Below are 25,489 nucleotides of genomic sequence, written 5' to 3' on the forward strand. Positions count from 1 at the left end.
ATGTATGTGTGTGGAAAAGTTAAACCGATCTGAATTTTTTTTTTCTGTGTTTCAAGAGGGTGTGAGGGCCGATTCAGAACCGGTCTAATTTTTGACTTCTGACTAACCGTAAGTCAGCTAGAGGGCTAGGTAGATACAAAATAGCATATTTTTTGGGCGTATATATCTTAGGTTTAAGGAAAGACAGGAAAACCACAAATACACCAAATCAATAGGGTTGAGTTAAGCTTTCAAATGACGCCTAAGCGATCAAGCTGAGACATACACACTGTTCACCATAGCCAAAAAACTGAAAAATTAAACTTTGAAAATTTTGGTTTTTCGACAATTACTCAAAATTTCAACCTACGAATTGCGCCAATAACTGAGCGTTTGTAGAAGGACTCAGGATGCGTCTAACGGTGTATACTTTATATCTGGGAAAATTCGAATTTTTAAGTTATAGGGTTCATAAGTATGATCAAATCTATTTCTTATGGGAAAAACGGTTTTTCAAGCTCAATAATTCCTGTAATACGTTCAGTTATCATACTTGATCTTGGATGCATCAGATACTACTTGTCAATACGTTTGAAATTCATGTTTAGTGATCAACATCAGGTAAGCCGTTCAGAAGTTATAGAGCTCCAAAGGTATAATTAGTCCAGGAACTGAAATTTTTCACTTCGCAATTTTTACAGAATGGATAGATTTGCTTGAAAATTTGACAATAAGTAGTGGATAGTCCAAGGATCAAAATCTATATGATGCCGAAAGACGCTTTTACCATGGGGTGGTTGCCACCTCATCTCGAGGGTGGAATTGTTTTTAAATTTTGACCGCAAATGCTGGTAAAAATATTAATTATAAGCAAAAAATGTTCATTATACATTTTTTTGATAAAATTAATAGTTTTCGATTTATTAGTTATCGAAGCTGTTCGTTTTATATCGAAAAGATTACCAGATAACGGCAGTTCTCGCCAGTGGCGCAGAAATACACCCTCCTACATGCGACACTATTATATACACGAAATTTTCAATTTTCTAAATCTGACTGAATTGAAAATTGTACCAACTCCCATCTTCAAGTTCAGAAAGAGACTCACCCATTCATATGTCAACCATCCATTTTGGTCCAAGGGTGTCGATTTTACGGCCCTTCCTATTTAGGGTCTGTTTTTCTTTCTGGTCCCCAAAACTCCCAAAAACTTCGAAAATTTAAGTCCGACCATTGCGGCTTCTAACAGTACTGATCATTACCTTTCCAACGCATGTTTAATTTTGAACATTACCAGAGAACGGCAGTTCTCGCCAGTGGCGCACACCCACACCCCCCTACACGCGACACTATTTATATACATATATACAAAATTTTCGATTTTCTAAATCTGACTGAATTGAAAATTGGGCCAACTCCCATCTTAAAGTTCAGAAAAAGACTCACCCATTTATATATCAACCATCGATTTTGGTCCAAGGGTGTAGATTTTACGGCCCTTCCTATTTAGGGTCTGTTTTTCGTTCTCGTCCCCAAAACTCCCAAAAAGTTTAAAAATTTAAGTCCAGCCTTTGCGGCTTCTAATAGAACTGATCATTACCTTTACAACGCATGTCTAATTTTGAAAATCGGTTATACCATTCAAAAGTTATAGAGCTTAGAAATGTGAATTTTTATTTAAAAAAGGGAAAATGTTTGTGGATATGTATGTATGTGTGTTTGAAAGTTAAACCGATTTGATATTTTTTCTCTGTGTTTAAAGAGGGGGTCAGGGCCGATTTAGAACCGGTGTAGTTTGTGACTTTTGACCACCCATAAGCCAGCTATAGGACTTGGTAGGTACAAAACGGCATATTTTTTGGGGGTATATATATTCGGATCAAGAAGAGACAGGAGAACCGCAAATACATCAAATCAATAGTGTTGCTTAAGCTTCCAAATGGTGTCTAAGCCGTTAGGATCAGACATACACACGCCTCAGTATAGCCGAAAAACTGAAAAACTAAACTGGCTTTTCGACAATTACTCAACATTTCAACCTACGAATTGCGCCACTAACTTAGCGTTTGTAGAAGGACTCAAAACGAATCTAACGGTGTATACCTCATATCCGGGAAAATTCGAATTTTTAGGTTATAGGCTTCATAAATATGATAAAATCTATTTCCTGTGGGAAAAACGGTTTCTCAAGCTCAATAATTCCTGTAATAGCTTCAGTTATCATACTTGACCTTAGATCCATCAGATACTACTGGTCAATACGTTTCAAACTCATGTTTACTGATCAAAATCGGTTAAGCCGTTTAGAAGTTATTAAGCTACAAAAGTATAATCCAATTAACGATTATTCCCCAAATGGTTTATGTAGTTGTACCGACTTCATTTACCGGCCCTCTCAATATTTTTTTTCAATCTATTTCGAATAGAAAAAAATCTAGTGTACATTCGATGGACACTAGATCATTTGGGAGATAATGCAACAAAGGTGATCATTTATAAAGCTTGACGTGTAATAGAGGAACATTGCATTCAACTTCATACATTTAATTTATAAATAACTTTGAAAAACTCCTGATACAAGAATAAAAAACCGCTAAACGCCGTAAAAATGAGTGGCGCATAAAATATTCCAGCTACAAAAGATCTGATATGAATGTTACTTGGCGCGAAAATGGATTTTCATTTGATGCAAAACAAAATTCTAGTTTTATTTTAAAATATTTTTCCATAATATTTGCTAAATTTGAAGTAAACGCGCCACAAAAGAGTTTCAAAATTCAAACTGTATCAAAGTTACTCTTTTGTGGCGCGTTTACTTCAACTTTAGCAAATATTATGGAAAAATATTTTAAAATAAAACTAGAATTTTGTTTTGCATCAAATGAAAATCCATTTTCGCGCCACGTAACATTCATATCAGATCTTTTGTAGCTGGAATATTTTATGCGCCACTCATTTTTACGGCGTTTAGCGGTTTTTTATTCTTGTTTTAATGATACTATGATATTTATGAGATTTAAAAAAATATTTTAATGGTACTATAATATTTAGGAGATTTTTAAAAATCTGTATTTTAATGCACATTTAACGCACAAGTGGACCAATGGAGAAACCGCCCCTGGTTGAAAACACAATAAAAGAAAAGAAATTGCAATATCTTGTACATCTGATGAGAGGCGAAAGATATAACATCTTGAGACTCATAATTCAAGGAAAAATAGAGGGTAGCAGAAGCGTAGGAAAGAGACGAGTTTCCTGGTTGAAGAACCTGAGAGAATTGTTTGGTTGCAGCTCAAGACAACTGTTCAGAGCAGCTGCCTCGAAGGTCAAAATAGCCATGATGATTGCCAACCTTCGTCGCTGAGATGGAACTTAAAGAAGAAGAAAATCGGTGTACACCGCCACGGTTAACGTTAATATTATTAGTAGGTTGGTTAATTTACACAATGATAAAAATTAAAACACAACGACAGACCATAAAATTACCAAAGCACTGAACGTACCGCCTTGCACAGTTGGAAGGGTATTGTTTGAGGTTCTGATTTTCTTTGGAAATTGATGGGAAAATACGCGCTGCTCCACAGGGACCATAAATAGAGGGTTCGGTATTAGCTTAAGGATTATAAAATCACAAATTTTGAGGAAAATTTCAGTATTTCACATTGCGTTGATCTTTAATTTTTATCATTTTCTATTACATTTTTCTACAAAGAACTTGAGGAATTACATTACAGCAATTTATCGCAAAACAAAACATTTTTTTGTATTTTTTGGGTGATTCTCAGCAAAAAATGGTCTTACAAGTTTTTTCGTAGGGTGCCTAATTTTCGAGATAAACGCGGTTGAACTTTCAAAAAATCGAAAAAGTGCAATTTTTGAACCCGAATAACTTTTGACTAAAGAATAAAATAGCAATTCTGCTTACTGCATTTGAAAGTTCAAGTCAAATTCTATCGGTTTTGATTATTTGTATTGCTAAAAATTAAGTTTTTATTTGTTAAACAAAACCATAAGGCATAGACCATAAAACAGTAGCATTGTCTTATAAAGGAGTCCTTCAACCCTTACCTCTTAATAACAGCCAGATCAGTACCGTTGATTCTGTGAAATTTCTTGGTATTTTTTTAGACAACAACCTTAAATGGTCCCACCATATCGATTTGTTAAGGAAGAAACTATCCTCAGCTTGCTATGCTATAAGATCTGTTTCGAATGAACTCAATTTAGCATCTTCCAAAATAACATATTTTTCTTTGTTCGAGTCACATCTTCGTTATGGTCTTCCTTTTTGGGGTTCTGGTACAGCTGCCCAATTCGATGTTATTTTCAAATTACAAAAAAGAGCAATTAGATATCTGTTTGGCCTCAGAAGAACAACACATTGCAGAAGTTACTTCAAAGATCACAGAATTTTAACCCTTCCATCTTTGTATATTTTAGAAACTGTTTGCTTAATTCGTAAACATCTACATGTCTTTCCACCAAGACCTAATCATGACTACTTCACGAGAAATTCTACGTTTGACGTCTATATGCCGACCCCGTCCTCTGAGTTAGTAAAGAAATCTATATTATATTCCGCAAAAAAACTTTACAACCATCTCCCTCTACAACTTAAATCTGCAGCATCTTTCCCCAAATTCCGTAAACTGACAAAAGCCTACCTATCTGAAAGACCATATTATTCAGTAGAAGATTTTCTTAATCAATAACTAAGAAATTACAGTACCCTTTGCACAAGTAGTATTTTTATTATCATTTTTTTTTGTCTATATTTGGGTGTCATATGCAGCAGCTTAACTTTTAAACTTATTAATTACTAGGTAGACTATGCATTTGCAATTTACTTAAATTTTGCAATTGACTACTTCTGTTTAACTTCATTATTATTGTTATTATTGTAAATATATTGACGATTTATGTAATTTTAGTAAATTGGATTGTTATTGTTTTGTTGTCTTGACTTTTTATAAGCTTTGTCGATAAAATTGTACAATTTTTCATGACAATAAAGCATATTTCTATTCTATTCTATATTTCTAGACACATAGTGTTTCCCATGCCCAATGCATGCGTTTTAATGTACGTAATTACAAATATACAAATACAAATGTACGTAGAAATTGTCTGTATGCGCGCCTACTCGTTCGATTTCAAATGAGAAGTGCATTGAAAACATCATTTAATCACTATGTGTTTATAGCTTTGTTCAACAATAAAAAAAATAATTTTTAGCAATGAAAGTAATCAAAACCAATAGAATTTGACTTGAACTTTCAAATACGGTAAGGCGAATTGCTATTTTATTTTTCAATAAAATGTTATTCGGGTTCAAACATTGCAATTTTTCGATTTTTTGAAAGTTCAACCGCGTTTATGTCGAAAACTATGCATCCTACGAAAAAACTTGTAAAAACATTTTTTGTTTAAAATGACCCAAAAAATACAAAAAAAATGTTTTGTTTTGCGAAAAATCGCTGTTATGTGATTCCTCAAGTTCTTTGTTTATAACAATCTTATCGACATCCGGATCGACTGTTACCCAAAAAATTCGTATTCTACGGGTCAAAATACATAAAAAAAACTTGGGTAAGTCCATTTGAATTAAGGAGGCCTTTGTACCCCCACTGGCGACAGGACTAAGTAAAATGAAGTGCGAAAAATGGGTACCACGGTGAGTGTAGTGGATGGCCAGACTGATAGTACGTTCTTTAGAGGTAACATATTGCAAAACCTCTAAATTTTAAAGAACCGCTTGGATTGACATGAAATTTGGCATACACATAGCCGTCAAAGAAAAAAAGTGATATTGTGCCGATGTGTGCTTTTGCTCTAGGGGTGAGTTTCACCCTCTTTCGGGGGTGAAAAATATATGTTCGAAATAAGACCGGAAATGGATAAAATGACTAATTCTAAGTAACTTCTGTTCTACAAAGTTTTTTCACCAAGTTGATACTTTTCGAGTTATTTGAGAGTGAATATGTAAATTTTTCTACAAAATAACCACGTTTTTAGCTAATGCTAACCACGATGATAAAAAAACTTTTTAGCATCAAAAGTAAACAAGTTACGATCAAAATAAAGTTGGTCCCTTTTTTTGGTAAGAAATAGGGAAAATCACCCCCTAATTATCATTTCAAATGAACTTAATTGTTACCACTTCACAAGTTTTTTACTCGCGTATGTATTGATCATATTATGATCTGTAAGTTTCATCGGTTCAAAGTCCTTATTTTTGAAAGAGCTGTAGTTAAAAGGACTTGAACGAGTCACTTATCACGAGTGTATGCAAATTTAGAAATACCGAATCTTAACCAATTTTTGTCTTACAGAAAAACAATACAATACAAAATATTCAAAAAAGTAAAGCAGACTTTTTCATTGTTTAAGATTTTTGGTATCTCTAACAATTTTTAAGTTCTTTTAAAAAAAGCATTTTTTTCAAGATTAAAATTTTAAAAAATTTTACTTTAAAAATAAATTTTTTCAAAAATAGGCACTTTCAATCGACGAAACTTACAGATCATAATATAAACACGACATAAGTAAAGTAACTTGTGAAGCGGTAACGATTAATTTCATATAAGTTGCTAATGGGGGGGTGATCTTTTGATTTTTTTGTCAAAACAAAAGGGACCAACTTTATTTTGAGCGTAACTTGCTTACATTGGATGCTAGAAATTTTTTTATAAAAACAGAAATAAAGCTTTTTTAAACACTTTAAAAAAAGTTGTTATGTGTTTTCTCCAAGAATGCTTCATTATTAGGATATTTCACATTGAATTATTCTATTTGGAATTTTTCGAATATGAACCTATTTTTCATTAGCTACAACTCTGCTTTTGTTAGGTAGAGAGACCTAATGCATACACCGTTTTTTTTTTTCACTTTTTATAGGCTATAGTTTTGCTAAGAATATTTTTTTCGACAAAATGTTTAAGTTTTGAGTTATTTGCGAAAAACCGTCTAAAAACGTGGTTATTTTGTTGAAAAATGAACATATTCAGTTGCAAATAACTCGAAAAGTACTGATTTGGTGAAAAAACTCTATAGAACAAAAGTTGCTTAAAATTAGTCAGTTTATCCACTTTGGGACTTATCTTGAACATATATTTTTTCACCCGCAAGATGAGGTTAAAGTCACCCCCAGGACAAAAGCACACAGCGGCATGATATCACTTTTTCTTTAACATGTTAGCTATGCTATGCGCATTTGCGCATGCCAAATTTCATGTCAATCCAAGCGGTTCTTTAAAATTTACAGCAAAAACCGTGAAAGAATGTACTATGAGCTGTAAAATATCGCGCAGCAACATTGGAACATGGGATAGAACCCATTTTTCGCGCTTCATTTTACTTCTCTTACGGCGCTGTAAAGTGTCGCTTGTCTGGGCGTACATAGCCTTACCATCGATGTCAGGTTTATGTAACATCGATATCACCATCGATGGATACCATTCGATAATGTTTGTTCAAGAATGTCAACCGTCATCCGCCATACAATGTATTACAACGTTTTTATATACTTGACTTGGTATTTGTCACTATGTCCAGGGAATCATGTAATCCATTTAAACACATTAACCGCCACATTAAAATTTTTTGTTTTTGCCTTCAGGCTCGACGCTCAGAATCTCAATGTTAATGTGAATTATATTTAACTCACAGAACGCATGTGCCAAACAGGGTGTGAGTTAAATACAACTCACGTGACGTTCAATGTGTTAAACATACTTAAAGATTAAGTAGACACCTGAAATTTTAAGAATCCCTCAGAACTCGATTAAAATGCAATATTTAACAGCGTTTGTATAGATGCATTGAGTTTTGTCAAATATTTATATTAATAGGTTGTTGTATTCTTGCTAGGAATGAGTGAAGGCGTGTTGCTGTCACCAGGGCACCTTTTTTAGAAGGTCCGTAACTTAATTGGAGACACGTTGTTACTTAATAAAAACATCAATAAAAAATTATATTGCGTTTTATTTGCACCTTGTAGTGCACTATAACTTGCTGTAACTTAAGTAAGTCTCTAGCTGAATTGTTTACAATGAAAATTTAGTTTTTATAGAACAGCCCAGAAGCTCAAATCTTCCAGTTGTTTAGGAAGGAGTTGTTTATTATTTTTATTCTCATTAAATAGTTCTAGAATATTTACTTTGACCAAAATAATGAGTTTTTGTAAACAGAATATTTCCAAAATAGTCTAAGCTGATTATCGGAGAATAGGCCATTTTTGGGAAAAGTTATTTATCAGCAATTTTATTGCTGAAATCGAATCTTATGATTGTATATATTGATAATATAGATATGCAGATTCTGAAGTCCGCAGATAGTGTGCTACTTTTTTTATAAACAAAATGGCGCCCGAAAATCGCGTTTTTTTCAATTTTTGCTCTATAACTCCAAAGATTTTAACTTTAGACCAAAAACACCCAAATAAAAATTCACCGCAATTAAATTCTGCATAGAAACGTGTTTTTTCCGATTTACTTCGACGAAAACTTTCTCCGGAAAAAGCGGGTTTTCCCAACAAAATCTTTAATTTTCAACTAAACTTTTAGATAAGTAGTTGTTAATCAATAATTATAATTAAATAACTTAAAACCCTTAAGTAACGTAAAAGCCCTTTCCGTATGTATTATAATTCCAGAAGCCGATGGAAATTGAATGAACAGTTTAGCAACAATTGAAATGTTAATTAAAAATTTACGGTCGCTATAATAACGACAATAATTATGATGCATAAGAATAACTATGATTTTTTCATAAAAAGACACTATACCTATCTAATGTACTTTACAGAATTTAAATTGGACTATTTAAGCGGCTCTACTCGAGTTATTAGGGAACAAAAAAAGAATGAAGGAAATTGCTCCATGGGAAGCCGAGAAAATGCATTTTGTTAACGTATACCGAACGTATACCGATTTTGAACTTTGAAGGTTACATTTTCTCCAACCTAATTTTTGATTGGAATTTTGCTATTTTTGGCTATTTTCACACGTATTATCGATAGTTTTTATTATAATAATATATGTTATGAGGATTTTAAAGATATGAAAATTGGTGTGGAGAAAGAGGACAAAAATAAAAAGCTGATGGTTTGAAAATTATGATCCTATTGTTTATATCTTTGCCGTAAATTCCGGTCAACTTTGACCGATTGTATCTCAGGAACCACTCGTCATAATTAAACGTTTTTTCTTTTAAAAGAAGTGTCCTGCCGCTGTCTTTCGAATACTGTTTTCACAATTTAATTTAGTTTAATATTTCCCGAGATATTCTGTTTGTTTATAAGCCAAACAATTGTTTATAATTTTAAAATATTCCTGAGGCCGCTTAAATAGTCCAATTTAAATTCTGTAAAGTACATTAGATAGGTATAGTGTCTTTTTATGAAAAAATCATAGTTATTCTTATGCATCATAATTATTGTCGTTATTATAGCGACAGTAAATTTTTAATTAACATTTTAATTGTTGCTAAACTGTTCATTCAATTTCCATAGACTTCTGGAATTATAATATAAACGGAAAGGGCTTTTACGTTGCTAAGTTATTTAATTATTGATTGACAACTACTTATCTAAAAGTTTAGTTGAAAATTAGAGATTTTGTTGGAAAAACCCGCTTTTTCCGGGGAAAGTTTTCGTCGAAGTAAGTCGGAAAAAACCCGTCTCTATGCAGAATTTCATTGCGGTGAATTTTTATTTGGGTGTTTTTGGTCTAAAGTTAAAATCTCTGGAGTTATAGAGCTAATATTGAAAAAAACATGATTTTCGGGCGCCATTTTGTTTATAAAAAAAGTAGCACACTATCTGCGGACGTTGCATATCTATATTATTAATACATACAATAATAAGATTCGATTCCAGCAATAAAATTGCTGGTAAATAACTTTTCCTTGTATTTTGCTAATTAGCCCAGAGTAAAAAATGAAATATTAAAGTGAAAATAATGAAAAATAGGAAGAATCCTTATTCTAGAACGAGAATATTCCGATACTTAATTAATAAGGAATATTTTGTTTACTGTTTTTAGCAGTGTTTGGAAAATTTATAAATTATGATTTATGTATCGAAAAACAATATTTTAAACAAGATTATACAGTGTGAATAAAAAGTATCTAGTGCAAAAATATGAGGTATACAACAAGCTATATTAAATCAAATAATGGTCTCATGTCTAGTGGCTAGGATACGTGGCTTTCACAAACACTCAACAAAAAAGGTACGTAATATCAATAAAAATTTTAATTCAGACAACAAACGCAATACTTAAAATTTGTCCAATTCTTGGTTTTATTGGAACAACAAAGCGATGTTCATCAATTCATTATTTTCGTTAGTTGAGCCAATGTATTACGTTTATTGAATGGATGAACATTCATTATGTATACCATAAAATCACTTTAATGATATTACGAGCTCTGTTCATTGAGTCAAGGAATATTATTCATTGAAACAACAACGTCGTTAATTGACCGACGAAGACTATTCGTTGTGTCATGTGTCAATAACAGTGTTATTTCTCCTAACGTATTTCGTTTATTTCTACAATTATTTCCGTTTATTCTTACAATTAATTCCGTTCATTCCCACAATAAATACTGTTATTCTTACAAGCAATTCTATTCATTCTTACAATCAGTTTCGTTCATTCCTACTATGAACGTATTTTATATTAATAATTACTGAATGCATTAGCCCAATATATGATATTGATTAATACTAATTTTTTAAATCCCCCTTTTTTGTCCTAAACTTAATGGACTTTACACTGTGTGATTTCTCATAATAAGTATGAGAAATCATATTATGATTTCACTTATACAGTGCGCTGCATAAAGTGTTACACTACCCGCCCCCCCTCCCCCATATTAACTTATTTATTTTTAGCACATGAGCAAAACGCTCGGACAGGTCGATTTTTAAAATAATCAAAGTATATCATAACACCAATGTTTCGAACTTTACACGATTCCTCTTCAGGTGACAGGCATAACTTTGATTTTTTTAAATGGGAAAGTACATCATGTGACAGCTCATTTAAAAGCGTTTGAAATAGTGATTCCAAAAATGTATAACACTTTAATCCTTTTGGAGAGCGCAGGTGCAAAATTTCGATCGAATTCTTTTTAAACGCATTCATTTTTTTTGAAATCCCGAGAAGTATTTTTGAAAAATTTAAACGCAGAATAAAAGACTACATTATTACCGAGGGCTGATAGACCAGTGCAGATAGCTCTAAAATGGACCAAAAAAATAAAAAATGAATAGCAGGATGAGACCAATTTCAAATGAAAGTACACATATTAGATAACATGTGGAACATTTTTCACCAAATTTAGATGAGGGGAACATGGGTTGGGAGAGCGTTTTTAGGGGTGAAAACGGTTAATTACGATTTGCGGCAAAACGGCACATCCTATCGAAAAAAGTTAAATCGCAAAGTTGTAAACAATAAAAAGATCTACAACTTTTGTAAATAAACATTTTTCACATAACCTCAAAATATCCGAGATAATTGGAAAATTCAATGTTTTTTATTTTATTTTTTTTTCTCACTCAAAAAAAATTTTTTCTACCAAATATGGTGGAAACTTACCTCTTTCTGTCCCAAACACGCTGTAATTTTTCTGTATAAAAATGTTTTTTAAAACTCTTGTTTTTTATGTTTAAGGGAAAATGTAAGCATTTTTTCAATTGAAAAATCTCCCGAAATTTTTTTAGCTTTTTTAAAGAAGTTGGCATTTTTTTTGTTTATTGAAACCTCTATTTTCTGATGGTGTAAAAAATATATACGTTACTGTGGAAAATTTTGTCACAAAAGGCAAAAATCGAAAATTTATTTTCAACCTCTCACCATTTTCAGATTCTCAGACGTAATATAAGTTGCATAGCGAGCAGGAACCAACGAACCTCTGTTAAAAATTTACTACACTAATGCCGTTGTCTGTGATTTTTAATTTTGTGAATAAATTATAGTTAAAAAAAAATAAAAAACACGCTTTTAAAGCACTAAAAATTTAAAAATAAAATATTACTAGCTTTAATTTTAAAAGTTATTTTTAAATTTTTAGTGCTTTAAAAACGTGTTTTTTATTTTTTTTAACTATAATTTATTCACAAAATTAAAAATCACAGACAACGGCATTAGTGTAGTAAATTTTTAACAGAGGTTCGTTGGTTCCTCCTCGCTATGCAACTTATATTACGTCTGAGAATCTGAAAATGGTGAGAGGTTGAAAATAAATTTTCGATTTTTGCCTTTTGTGACAAAATTTTCCACAGTAACGTATATATTTTTTTACACCATCAGAAAATAGAGGTTTCAATAAACAAAAAAATGCCAACTTTTTTAAAAAAGCTAAAAAAATTTCGGGAGATTTTTCAATTGAAAAAATGCTTACATTTTCCCTAAAACATAAAAAACAAGAGTTTCAAAAAATATTTTTATACACAAAAATTACAGCGTGTTTGGGACATAAAGAGGTAAGTTTCCACCATATTTGGTAAAAAAAAAATTTTTTTTCAGTGAGAAAAAAATAAAATCAAAAACATCGAATTTTCCAATTTTCTCGGATATTTTGAGGTTACGTGAAAAATGCTTATTTACAAAAGTTGTAGATCTTCTTATAGCCTACAACTTTGCGATTTAACTTTTTTCCATACGGTGTGCTGTTTTGCCGCAAATCGTAATTAACCGTTTTCACCCCTAAAAGCGCTCCCCCAACCCATGTTCCCCTCATCCAGATTTGGTGAAAAATGTTCCACATGTTATCTAATATGTGTACTTTCATTTGGAATTGGTCTCATCCTGCTATTAATTTTTTATTGTTTTTTTGCTATTTGCACTGGTCTATGAAAGTCCCTTAGAATAAACAAAAAGTTTCTTTTGAATGGTATATTTGAAATTAAAAATCAGACTAAATTTTCTCTTTTTCACCCCTGTGACTTATTAAAATAATCATTATAGCAGTTCTCAGGGACTTCAGACCCTCGATAATTCTGTAATATTTTATTCGGCGTTTAAATTTTCAAAAATACTAATCAGTTTTCTCAGAATTCGAAAAAAATTTAAAAAGAATTCGACCAAAATTTCACGATAATAAGACACACGAAAACTTCCTTCTACTACGAACTACACTTGGAAACGAAATGAAATTATTATTCGGCACTTCGGCAGAGGTAACAGCATTGTTTAACAAAGAATTCTTTTTTAAACAATGGTAACACAGAGAAGCTAGGGGTATCACGATAAGGAAAAGCCGTTACATTTCAAATGGTCAAGCAAAACATTTATTGTCTCAACAACTACGTTTATTGTCACCATGAACGCATTGATTGTGGTTATTAAACGCAGTAGTAGATTGATTAATGCATTCGTTGTCACAACAATCAGTTTACATCTATACAATAATCATATTATATTACTCTATATTAACAACATTTATACATTGTTTTAATGAAATCTGTACGTTGTCACGATAAACCAAGGTAATTGCTCGTCATCTACGAAATCAAGAAATTGAGTTGCTGCTAGAATTAACATTATTTATTAAATATACGAAACTAAGTTATTGGCTGAATAAATTGAGTGTTATTGATTAATGTACACTAGTTATTTTCACAATTATTATTCAATCATTGTGACAATAACCAAATACATTCGTCAGTGTCTAAAAGTTCGTTGAAACAAAAAATTTAATTGTTGTTAGAACGAAATACTATTTAATAATCACTGTTAATCAATATTACGAACTAAATTTTTTTGAGTGCAAGAGGCTCGGGTTCGATTCCCGGCACCGGAAGTTCTTTTTGTTTTTAAAATTGACATTTTGATTTGAAAAATTATTGTTTTTATTATACTTTTTATATTGCGTCCTATAAATAATAAACACGTGGTATTATAAAAAGTTCTTTTTTTATAAAAGTGTAATTATTTTTTGTCGTGTGTCGTTGAAATCGAAAGCATACGAAAAATTAAAATAATTGATATAGAACACAATTAGACCAGGGCGCATCTGTAAAAATATTAGTATATTTGGACGTTGAGAGGTGACTCAAATTTTTTTGCAGAAATTGCTTGAAAATAACTCAAATAATAATATTTGAGTTATCCTACCTCTCAAAAAGGTCCGGAACATTGTTTAAATAATCAAAATGTCAAAAAATGAAGGAAAAATTCGATTTTTTTCTTCGTTTTTTGATTATAACTTTAAAAGTATTCATTTCCGAGAAAAGTTGTACTATAATAAAAGTAGCGTAATTAAATTTCCTATAATATAGAATTGGTTAATAATTTAAAAAATAGTCATCCTTGTTGCAAAATAGCAATAATTGCGAAAAAACCATACAAAAACAAGTATTCACATTTTACGTTTTTCAACCATTTTTGCTAAACTTAGGGCCTTCATATTTCACCCAGAAAAACTTTATGATGCTGTAAAACAATGATGTAAATTTCATTAAGATCGGTTCAATAGATTTTGCAAAATAAATTTTGCAATCACGCTTTCGCAAAAAAAATTCATTTTTTCAAAATGTTACAGAACTGAAAATAAAGCAGATAGCAAGTTGAATTTTTTTTTGGTGATAGAAGTGTACTGTACCTTTCATTTGCAATTTGCAAAACTAAAATCGATTAACTACCACGACGTCAGGATTTTTTTTAAATAAACATTAATTATTGGTGCTACGCGCAGGACTGCGGATAGTTTGCTCTGATTGGGCATTCCAATGACCTTTGATAATGATTGATACATTTTAATTTTTATTACATTTCGATATAAATAAATAAATTTGTTTATTGCAAAATAAAAACACATATACTCTATCCTTTGAAATAACACTTTTTTAGCCAAAACTTTCTTTGTTCATATATTTTAACTTAGAGAATAAAAGTTTATTATTTTTAAACATATGCAATTGTTTAAACAATATTTCACAAACAATAATAAAATTAGTTTGATTTTTGTGGAATCAAAATATTAAAATACAACAAAATATAGAGTAAGAAAATAATATATTAGATAAAGATTGGAAGAAATTTTGGTGGAAATCAACTTATGTAAATCGAACACCGCTGTCCTGCGCGTAGCACCAAAAATTAATGTTTATTTAAAAAATTTCCTGACGCCGCGCCGTGGTAATTAATCGATTTTAATTTTGCAAATTGCAAATGAAAGGTACAATACAGTTCTATAAGCAAAAAAAATTCAACTTGCTATCTGCTTTATTTTCAGTCCTGCAACATTTTAAAAAATGATTTTTTTGCGAAAGCTGGATTGAAAAATCTATTAAACCGATCTTAATGAAATTTACAGTGTTGTATTACTATATCATAAAGTTTTTCTGAGTAAAATATGAAGGTCTTAAGTCTAGCATAAATGGTTGAAAAACGTAAAATGCGAATAATTGTTTTTGTATGGTTTTTTTCGCAATTATTGGTATTTTGTAACAAGGGTGACTATTTTTTAAATTGTTAACCAATTCTATATTATAGAAAATTTAATTACGCAACTTATGTTAGTACAACTTTTCTCAGAAATGGATAGTTTTAAAGTTATAATGAAAAAACCAATAAAAAATCGAATTTTTCCTTCATATTTTGACATTTTGATTATTTAAACAATGTTCCGGACAATTTTGAGTGGGAGGATAACTCAAATATTATTATTTGAGATATTTTCAAGCAATTTCTGCAAAAAAATTTGAGTCACCTCTCAACGTCCATCTCAAAACAGATGCGCCCTGGACTAAATATAGAACAAGTTGTGGCAGTATTATACCTATATTTTGTTAGAGAATAGGTGAAACATACAGTGTGACAAAGCCAAATGGAATAAATTTATTATTTCGTAAGCCGGCGACTTTAAAAATCCTGAAACAGGTCGATTTTTATTTTTAACCTATGCTTTTTAGCACATAATAATATATTGTACTAGTGACGTCATCCATCTAGGCGTGATGACGTAATCAATTATTTTTTAAATGAGAGTAGGGGTCGTGTGCGTGTGCTAGCTTACTTGAAAGGTTATTCAATTGTCTATTCAGCAATATAAACATTAACATAATTAAGTATTTATACAGGGTGCCCAAAAATTTTTTTGAATTAAATTAATTAACACAAAAAGAAATATTTATGTAATTTATTTAATTCAAAATACAATTTACTGCTAAGCGGATATTTCTTGGTCCAATGCTATTCAAATGCATTCATTTTTTTTTCGTATCCTGAGAAAACTAATAAATACTTTTGAAAAAAATCCACGAGGAAAATAAAATTCCTGTAGCTGGCTGTATAAGTAGATAGGTATAGGTACCATAAATCACAAAAATACAAGACCCTTTGTAAAAGGTTAAGGGTTACAATAAATCGCAGAACGTTTCCTGATTGAAAAATACATCAGTGTTACTAAAAGTCAAAAAATAGCATGCCGGAGGGCTGAGCCACCAAAATGTTTTGGGCAAAAACCCTTTAAATGTTGAAACTTTGTTGTGCTATACTACAACTAAAAGTTGGCCATTTAACTCCAATATGTGAGGTTTCAATCCTTATATTCCAACCACGTGGGAAGAGTCCTGTGTTGCCCTGGATAATATCCAGCAATCTTTGCAACATCACTACGTATTATTAAAAATATGTAGCATAACACAACAATTTTCAACATTTAAAGGGTTTTAACCCCAAAAAATTTTGGTGGCTCAGGCATTAAAGATGTTGAAAAAGTAACTATTCGTTGCAAAGTACTCGTTACTTACGAATACCGAAAGTAACGATTACTATACAGAGAGGCAAATCGTTACTTTGATTACTCTGATTACTTCGTTACTTCATACCAATCGTATTAGAGCGAGTAACGACTATTGTATCTACTTTGATTACTCTGATTACTTCGTACCAATCGTAACAGAGCGAGTAACGACTATTGTATCTACTTTGATTACTGTGATTACTCTGATTACTTCGTACTTCGTGAAGATCGTTATTATATCGGAATACCTATACAAAATACCTACCTACTAAAAAATACGATTCTCGATGTGATTACCGGTACTCAAATGCAAAAGTAACAAAAGTAATCATAGTAATCAAATCATTTTTATCCCTTAAACAGATTGGTGAAGGTTGTTGTTATATCGGAATACCTATACAAACCTACCTACTGAGAAATACCATTCTCGATATGATTACCGGTACTCAAATACAAAAGTAATCATAGTAATCAAATCATTTTTATCCCTTAAACAGATCGGTGAAGGTCGTTGTTATATCGGAATATCTATACAAAATACCTACCTACTGAGAAATACGATTCTCGATATGATTACCGGTACTCAAATACAAAAGTAACAAAAGTAATCATAGTAATCAAATCATTTTTATTCCTTAAAAAGATCGGTGAAGGTCGTTGTTATATCGGAATACCTATGCAATTCTAGATATGATTACCGGTACTCAAATATAAAAGTAACAAAAGTAATCATAGTATTCAAAGTAACGAATACTGTAAATTATTACTTTATACAAAATACCTACCTACTAAGAAATACTATTCTCGATATGATTACCGGTACTCAAATACAAAAGTAATAATAGTAATCAAAGTAACGAAGACTGTAAATGATTACTTTATACAAAATACCTACCTAGTAAGAAATATGATTCTCGATATGATTACCGGTACTCAAATACAAAAGTAACAAAAGTAATCATAGTAATCAAAGTAACGAATACTGTAAATGATTACTTTATACAAAAGTAACGATTTGTAACGAATACTCGAAAGTAACTATAATCAACATCACTATCAGGCATGCTATTTTTGGCTTTAAGTAACACTGATGATGGATTTTTTAATCCGAAAACGTTCTGTAATTTAATGTAGCCCTTATTTGGGGAACTTTAAATATACCTTTTACAAAGGATCTCGTATTTTTTTTTATTTTTGAAAAAAAATTTCGCACAATGAAAAATTACGATATTACGGAGGACCGAACGTCTCTTAGATTAAACAAAAAGTTTCTTTTGAATGAAATATTTGAAATTAAACACACTAAATTTTCTCTTCTTTTTCCACTCCTGTAACTTATTAAAATAAACATTATACATAGAAGTTTTCAGGGACTTTCGGCCCTCGGTAATAAAGTAGCTAATCTTTCATTATGGGTTTACATTTTTCAAAAATATTTATTAGTTTTCTGAGGGGATTCGAAAAACATGAATGCATTTAAATAGCATTGGACCAAGATTTTGCGCCTACCCTCTTAAGAGAAAAATTACATAAGACCTTTTTTGTTTAGAATGATCCAAAAAATCTGAAATACTACCTGCCCGGAGCGAAAATTTTTTTTTAATTTATAAAAAAAAGCCACTTTTTACTTTATCGTACTATATACGTAGTATAGTATAATAGATAAAGTTATAGGATCGTGCAAAAAAAATTTTTTCAGATTTCACTTTTTTTCGACGTTTTGAGTCCCCCTGAGTCTAAAAAGCAAATAAAAAAAACATGTCGGAAGTATGTACGTACGTACGTACGTATGTACGTACGTATGTCGCCACCGCCCAGCAAAAACTACTGGACCGATTTTGATGAAATTCGGTATGAGTAAGTTTAAGAGAATTTTGTCGAGAAACAAAGCTTTTAAAAAAAATCTCTCAAAGGGGGGCCGAAATAGGGGGGTTATTTAGGGCCCATTTTTGCAAATTTTGACAGAAATAAATGAAATTCAACTCAAAGTAAGCTCATCGATAGGTAAATAAAAGTACGGAATTTGACATTTCCAAATTCAAAATGGCGGCCAACATGGCCGACCGCCCCCCCGACACATTTCCCTATCTATCTAAAAAGTTTTTGAAGATAAGTTTAATTTGAAAAAGTCGTTATATAGCCTAAAGATTGGGCTATAAGAAAGATGTTATCGTTTTTCAGAAAAAGTTACGGGTTGCCTATATTTAAGGGGTCAAATTTTGACATAAATTTGAACTAGATTTTCTCAAAAATGGCTCCAAGGAATTTTTTTATTTTTTGATATATTTTTGATATCCTATCAGTAAATTTAATGACATTAGTCATATATCTTAACTCCCCATAGGAGGGGAGTTATGAATTTTTTATAAAAAAATATTCGAGTGCCGGTAACTTCCTTCTTAATAGAAACTAAAATTTGAAATTTTGCAGACATATATGGTATTTTATTATCTATTATCACAATAAATTTTACCAAAAACATGGCTTCCGGTTGAACCGGAAATGAATAAAAAATCTTAATTTTTTTGATACGCCCTGTATATTTTAACACATTTTGAAAGAATGCAAAATTACCTTTCCAATGACATAAAATTTATTGCTGTAGCTCAAAAACTCGAAAAGTTACGGTAAATAGAAATTTTGCTATAATCTTATGTGTGTCCTCTCTCACGCGTTCATAGCAGAGCATTATTGTAGAGCAGTCAATGAGGGTATTTGGCTCCGAATTCCATCCTACTACATTGATGTACTTGATATTTTCACAGTAAGTAGGGAATAGCTCAAGAAACAAAATCTACCCTATATACTATGGCGCTTTTATCTTGGGGCGGTTCCCACTTCTTCAAGGGGGTGGAAAATTTGTTGGTCAAAATAAGCACGGAAGTGGCTGAAGAACCTATTTCTAAGCAAAAACTGGTCTATACTTTTTTTTGAGAACTCAATACTTTTTGAGTTATGCGTAGTTGAAAATTGGCCATTTTCATTGAAAAATGACACCTTTTCGGACGGATTTTTTGTGAATACCTTAAAAACTATGCATCGAACTAAAAACTCTATATAAAACATTTTTTAGATTATAAATAATAAAGAGATTCGTTCCTTCGTAAATGTTCTATTTATAATACAAAAAGAGATATGGTAGGTGAAAATAGTTTGTTTTTTGGTGCATGCTCAAATTGGTGTATTCAACTTGAAATAACAGAGGAACGGTAGGTTTTAGGTGTATAATGCTACCAACACCTTTTGTAGTGTTTGAAAAGGCCTTTAAAACGAGCACCGTTAAATGTCGGTTACTTACAAACTAAGCGAGATATGGTGCAAAAAATATAATGACTAACGTACTTTAAGGGAAAATGAAAAGTATATACATTTAACTCCCCATCCACCATAATTTAAATGCATTGTTTTTCTTCTCAATACCTTTTAATATAGTGTTATTTCTACTTTCAAAAAGTTAAACGGGTTTAAAATGAATGGTTTTTTTAAAAAATGTGATCAAATTATAGAATGAATTTTTAAATTTTCTTAAAAATCTTCCTTTTTCTCCATGTAATTCGAAAATAAAAATATTTCACCCCTGAGAAGTGGTGGGAACTTCCCCCATGATAAAAGCGCCATAGTATATAGGATAGACTTTGAATTAGGAGATTGGGCTACTCCCAAAATTTCATTAAAATCCATGCAGTAGGATAGAATTCGGAGATAATATCTTGTTCTTAATCTCGCGCATTGACTGGCTGCGTAATCGAAATAGAATGAAATGCAAATATTGTAAACTATTAATTTCTCAGAAAAATGAACTAATTTGAAATGAAAGTATGACTATAATATTCTATCTATTTATGCAATAATCTATACATCTATAGTGTGTCCCCGAAATATGGCATCGAACATTTTCTCAAATGCAGGAATTAATGATGCGTAGAACCATAAAATATTTTCAAGTACAGAAGGTGTTTCTAAAATATCAAAATAACGAGTAATTTTGTTATTTTTATAGAATGCCAGTATCTAGTACCATAATAATAATAGATCGGTACGAGAAAGTTCTCGGGCGGCCCTTCCGTCCAGCGTTTTTAATTATTAATTGATTATAATATGTAGTCAGAACAAAATTAGATTGGAACCCCTTGTTTTTTGTAATTGTTAACATACCTACTAAATTACATATCCAATGATTTTTATGCATTAAACAAATCGGTCCCAATCGACCTTATATCGTATTTTAGACTAATATATAAATATAAATGAGTGAAAATTGGTTTGTTACCTGTTCTGATCGATCATACAAATCACTCTGCCACTTCACCATCCTCTAAAGACCATATTAAAAGATAATCTTGTTTTTATCGATGAAAACCGTTGTTACTGCAAAAATGTAGCACATCAACAACTGTCACACACGATCAACATAAACACACAGTCTGCAAGACGGTACCCGAGTTCACGGAACCTTAATTTAACCCCGGTTTGTTTGCAGTTGCTTCCGCTTTGCAAAAAACAACAGTGTCCGTTGACATTCGGTAAAAATTCACACACTCATCCCGACAGGTCCTTATCAAGTATTACAACATATGCAGCCACTTGGGGATGTTTAAAGTGGACCACCAGTCGTTTGTTCTTTTACTTCAATATACAAGACTACAAGAACCAGAAGGCTGTGATTACGTGACAGGACGTTTAAAAAAAACAAGCAATTATCGACCGTAAGCGTACCTATACAAGGGTATAAATTGGGTTCTTACGAATACCGGTTTATGGGTTCTACTGCAAAATGCTAGATCAAGAAAGCACAAGAAAGACCTTGGTAGAAGAATGTTATCCCCACCATGATATTGAATGTAAGATCGGTTCTCTTTACTTCAACGGCTCTCTGTATTGCAAGCGTTGTTGACAAATTGGTAGGAAAGAATGTAAACAAGCGAAAACGTACGGGGTAGTTCAGAACCCTGTATATTGACAATCCTCATCTTATATCTCTGGCTCCTGTGAATAAGAAAAGCACTTTTTTGACGATAACAAGAAACTATTATTGGATAAAAATATAATTAGTTACATTAAATTAAATTTTAGAAGATATTGAATGACTTATTCGGATATTCACGGTTGTACTTTAGGTGCGAATTTGACATAACTCAAGATATCTTAAATAGTGATATTACTCTGGGCTAATTAGCAAAATTCATGGAAAAGTTATTTACCAGCAATTTTATTGCTGGAATCGAATTATAAGATCCTATATATTAATAATATAGGTATGCAAAGTCCGCAGATAGTGTGCTACTTTTTTTATAAACAAAATGGCGCCGACAAATCGTATTTTTTTCAATTATTGCTCTATAACTCCGAAGATTTTAACTTTACAACAAAAATAACCAAATAAAAATTCACCGCAATTAAATTCTGCATAGAGATATGTTTTTCACGATTTGCTCCGACGAAAATTTTCCTCGGAAAATGCGGGTTTTCCTAACAAAAACTCTAATTTTCAAATAAAGTTTTAGGTAAGTAATTATCAATCAATAATTAAAAAACTTAGTGACATCAAAGCTTTCTTGGTATAGATTGTAATTCCAGAAGCCGGTGAAAATTAAACGAATATTTTAGCAACAATTCAATTGTTAATTAACAAATTACGATCGCAATAATAACCAAAATAATCATGATACATTGATCAAACTTATAAATATTATAAAGATGAGATGCTTATTTAATATTTTATCGACAAAATATAATTTTTCTTTTTTTTTGCATAATCTTTAAATTTTGAAAAAAAAAATAGTTATAATACGCTGGTCTAATTAGTAAAGTACAAAGAAAGGTTATTTACCAGCAATTTTATTGCTGGAATCGAATTATAAGATCATATATATTATTAATATAGGTATGCAAAATCCGCATATAGTGTGCTACTTTTTTTATAAACAAAATGGCGCCGACAAATCGTATTTTTTTCAATTATTGCTCTATAACTCCGAAGATTTTAGCTTTACACCAAAAACACTCAAATAAAAATTCACCCCAATTTAATTCTGCATAGAGGCATGTTTATCCCGATTTGCTCCGACGAAAATTTTCATCGGAAAATATGGGTTTCCCAACAAAATTTCGAATTTTCAAATAAATTTTTTGGGCCAGTAATTATTTATCAGTAATTATATAGCTTGGTGAAATAAAAGCTTTCTTGTTATAGATTATAAATTCAGAAGCCGATGAAAATGAAACGAATATTTTAGCAACAATTCAATTGTTAATTACCAATTTACAGTCGCAATAACAACCAAAATAATCATGAGACATTGATCAAACTTAGAAGGATTATAAAGGTGTGATGCCTATTTAATATTTGGTCGACAAAATATAAATTTTTCATTTTTTTGCATAATCTTTAAATGTTTAAAAAAAATTGTTATAAACAAATGAACATTTCTCAGAAACTGTTTAATATATTCTAATTTTAAAAAATACTTAAAACGCGTATTTCATAGGTCTTGAAAATGAATGCTTTAAAAAATTTTTACAACCATTTGCAAAAAAGTTATGAAACAGCAAAATAAATATACGATTTCTCCATTATTTATAATTTGTTTTAATTGTTTCAAAGCTTAAAAGTGAGTCTATGGTACAATCTAATTACTCACAAAGAATGTCAAAAATTAGTGCAATGATTATATTTTAATCAAAGATTAAAAATACTTTTTTTTGTAATTTTTAGCGCGAAAGTAGGCTTGATACAGAGCCGGAGATAAAATGTTCACTCGAAGCGACTGACACGCTTAAACTCGCGCGACTTGTGTATGTGGGCGGGTAGCTACGGTACTGTATTATTCTACTTTCGCGCGTGTAAATTACAAAAAAATATATTTATAATCTTTAATTACAATGTAACCGTTAAACTGATAATCGATATTTTTTTATAAATAATTAGCTTGTACTTTAAACTCACTTCTACGCTTTGAAAGAATTAAAAAAGAATTATGAACACCTTAGTAATCGTATGTTTATTTTGCTGTTTCATAACTTTTTTGCAAATGGTTTCAAAAAAGTTTTAAGGCATTCATTTTCAAGATATCTGAAATGCGCATTTTAGGTATTTTTTAAAATTATAATATAATAAAAACTTTCTGAGAAACGTTAATTTGTTTATAACTATTTTTTTTAAACATTTAAAGATTATGCAAAAAAATAAAAAATTTATATTTTGTCGACAAAATGTTAAATAGGCATCTCATCTTTATAAGATTTCAAAGTTTGATCAGTGTATCTTAATTATTTTGGTTATTATTGCGACCGTAAATTATTAATTAACAATTGAATTGTTGCTAAAATATTCGTTTCATTTTCACCAGCTTCTGGAACTATAATCTAAACCAAGAAGGCTTTTAAGTCACCAAATTATTTAATTATTGGTAAATAATTACTTATATAAAACTTTATTTGAAAATTAAAGATTTTGTTGGGAAAACCCGCATTTTCCGAGGAAAATTTTCGTCGGAGCAGATCGGGAAAAACACGTCTCTATGCAGAATTTAATCACGGTGAATTTTTATTTGGGTGTTTTTGTTGTAAAGTTAAAATCTTCGGAGTTATAGAGCAATAATTGAAAAAAACACAATTTTTGGGCGCCATTTTGTTTATAAAAAAAGTAGCACACTATCTGAGGACTTTGCATACCTATATTATTAATATATAGGATCTTATAATTCGATTCCAGCAATAAAATTGCTGGTAAATAACTTTTCCCAAAAATGGCCTATTCTCCGATAATCAGCCCAGACTATATGTATTACGCACATTTAGCGATGATTTATTTGCTTAGATCTAAAATAATTCCACAAAATTTTAATCAAAATATTTTATTATAAACCAAAGTAACACAAAAAATATCTAAATATCATCAGGATCGACCTCCAGTAAATCGGGATCGAGGTCAGGAACATCAGCTGCCAACAACTCTTGATAAAATGTTTATCTATGAAAGGCAAAAGCTCCATAAGGTTTTTCTTCTTCTCTTTGCTTGTCGGAACTGGCCCATCATGCAGTTTTAGTATCTGAAACTGGGCTGATTGTTTTCCCCTTTTTCTGTAGTTGACAGACTTAAATTCTTCTTCATTATTAAGTGACGATTTGAAATACAGAGTTGTAAAATTATTTGCAGAATAACGTGCCCACTTCAGATCTTTCCAAAGAAACTTTTCGCCACTCTCAGTAACTTTTGTTTTTGTATCAAATCAGTTTTCAATAATGCTGCAAAATTATGCAAATCGTTGGATTCCATTACTTTTACTATAACAGAATTCTTTTGTTTACAGCTTTTTATAAGCTGAACCCAATCGTTAATTTTCATCGTAGTTTTCTTCTTCTCCTTTTCAATAACAGAATGATCTGCATCATATTCCATATGTGTATGACCGCTTACAAGTAACTTGTGATCAATATACTCTATTGTACTTTTGTTTTGCAAAACGCCCATAAACATTGCTGACACGTGACTGTTTTTATTCTGGCCCTGGCATGTATCCAAATATAAACATACTCTTTTTATGGTTGATGGAAGATTCATAAGATGTTGGTACAAACATGAGACAATTTGATTTCCTCGTCTGGCTGAAAGAGACTCATTCCAAATATAGCAAGTAGCTATACCAGTAACTAAATTGGGGACAGTTAGATTGTAGGTCCAGAGTTGCCGTTTGTAAAATGAAATGGATGTTTTCAAATAAGGGGTTGGCAAACATTGTTGCAAATC

The 25,489-nt window shown here is 31.1% G+C and overlaps 1 protein-coding gene across 1 annotated transcript in view; it reads right to left on the bottom strand.

The window, feature by feature from the left end:
• Nucleotides 1-21,483, bottom strand: part of LOC114328623 (uncharacterized) — a 125,195-nt gene extending 103,712 nt beyond the window's left edge. Inside the window, exon 1 of the mRNA XM_050653381.1 lies at nucleotides 21,011-21,483. The gene's annotated coding sequence lies outside the window, so the exon portion shown is untranslated. The remainder of the gene's footprint in view (nucleotides 1-21,010) is intronic.
• Between the last annotated feature and the right edge of the window lie 4,006 nt (nucleotides 21,484-25,489).

Source organism: Diabrotica virgifera, chromosome 6 (assembly GCF_917563875.1).
Source record: "Diabrotica virgifera virgifera chromosome 6, PGI_DIABVI_V3a".
Classification (NCBI taxonomy): Eukaryota; Metazoa; Arthropoda; class Insecta; order Coleoptera; family Chrysomelidae; genus Diabrotica; species Diabrotica virgifera.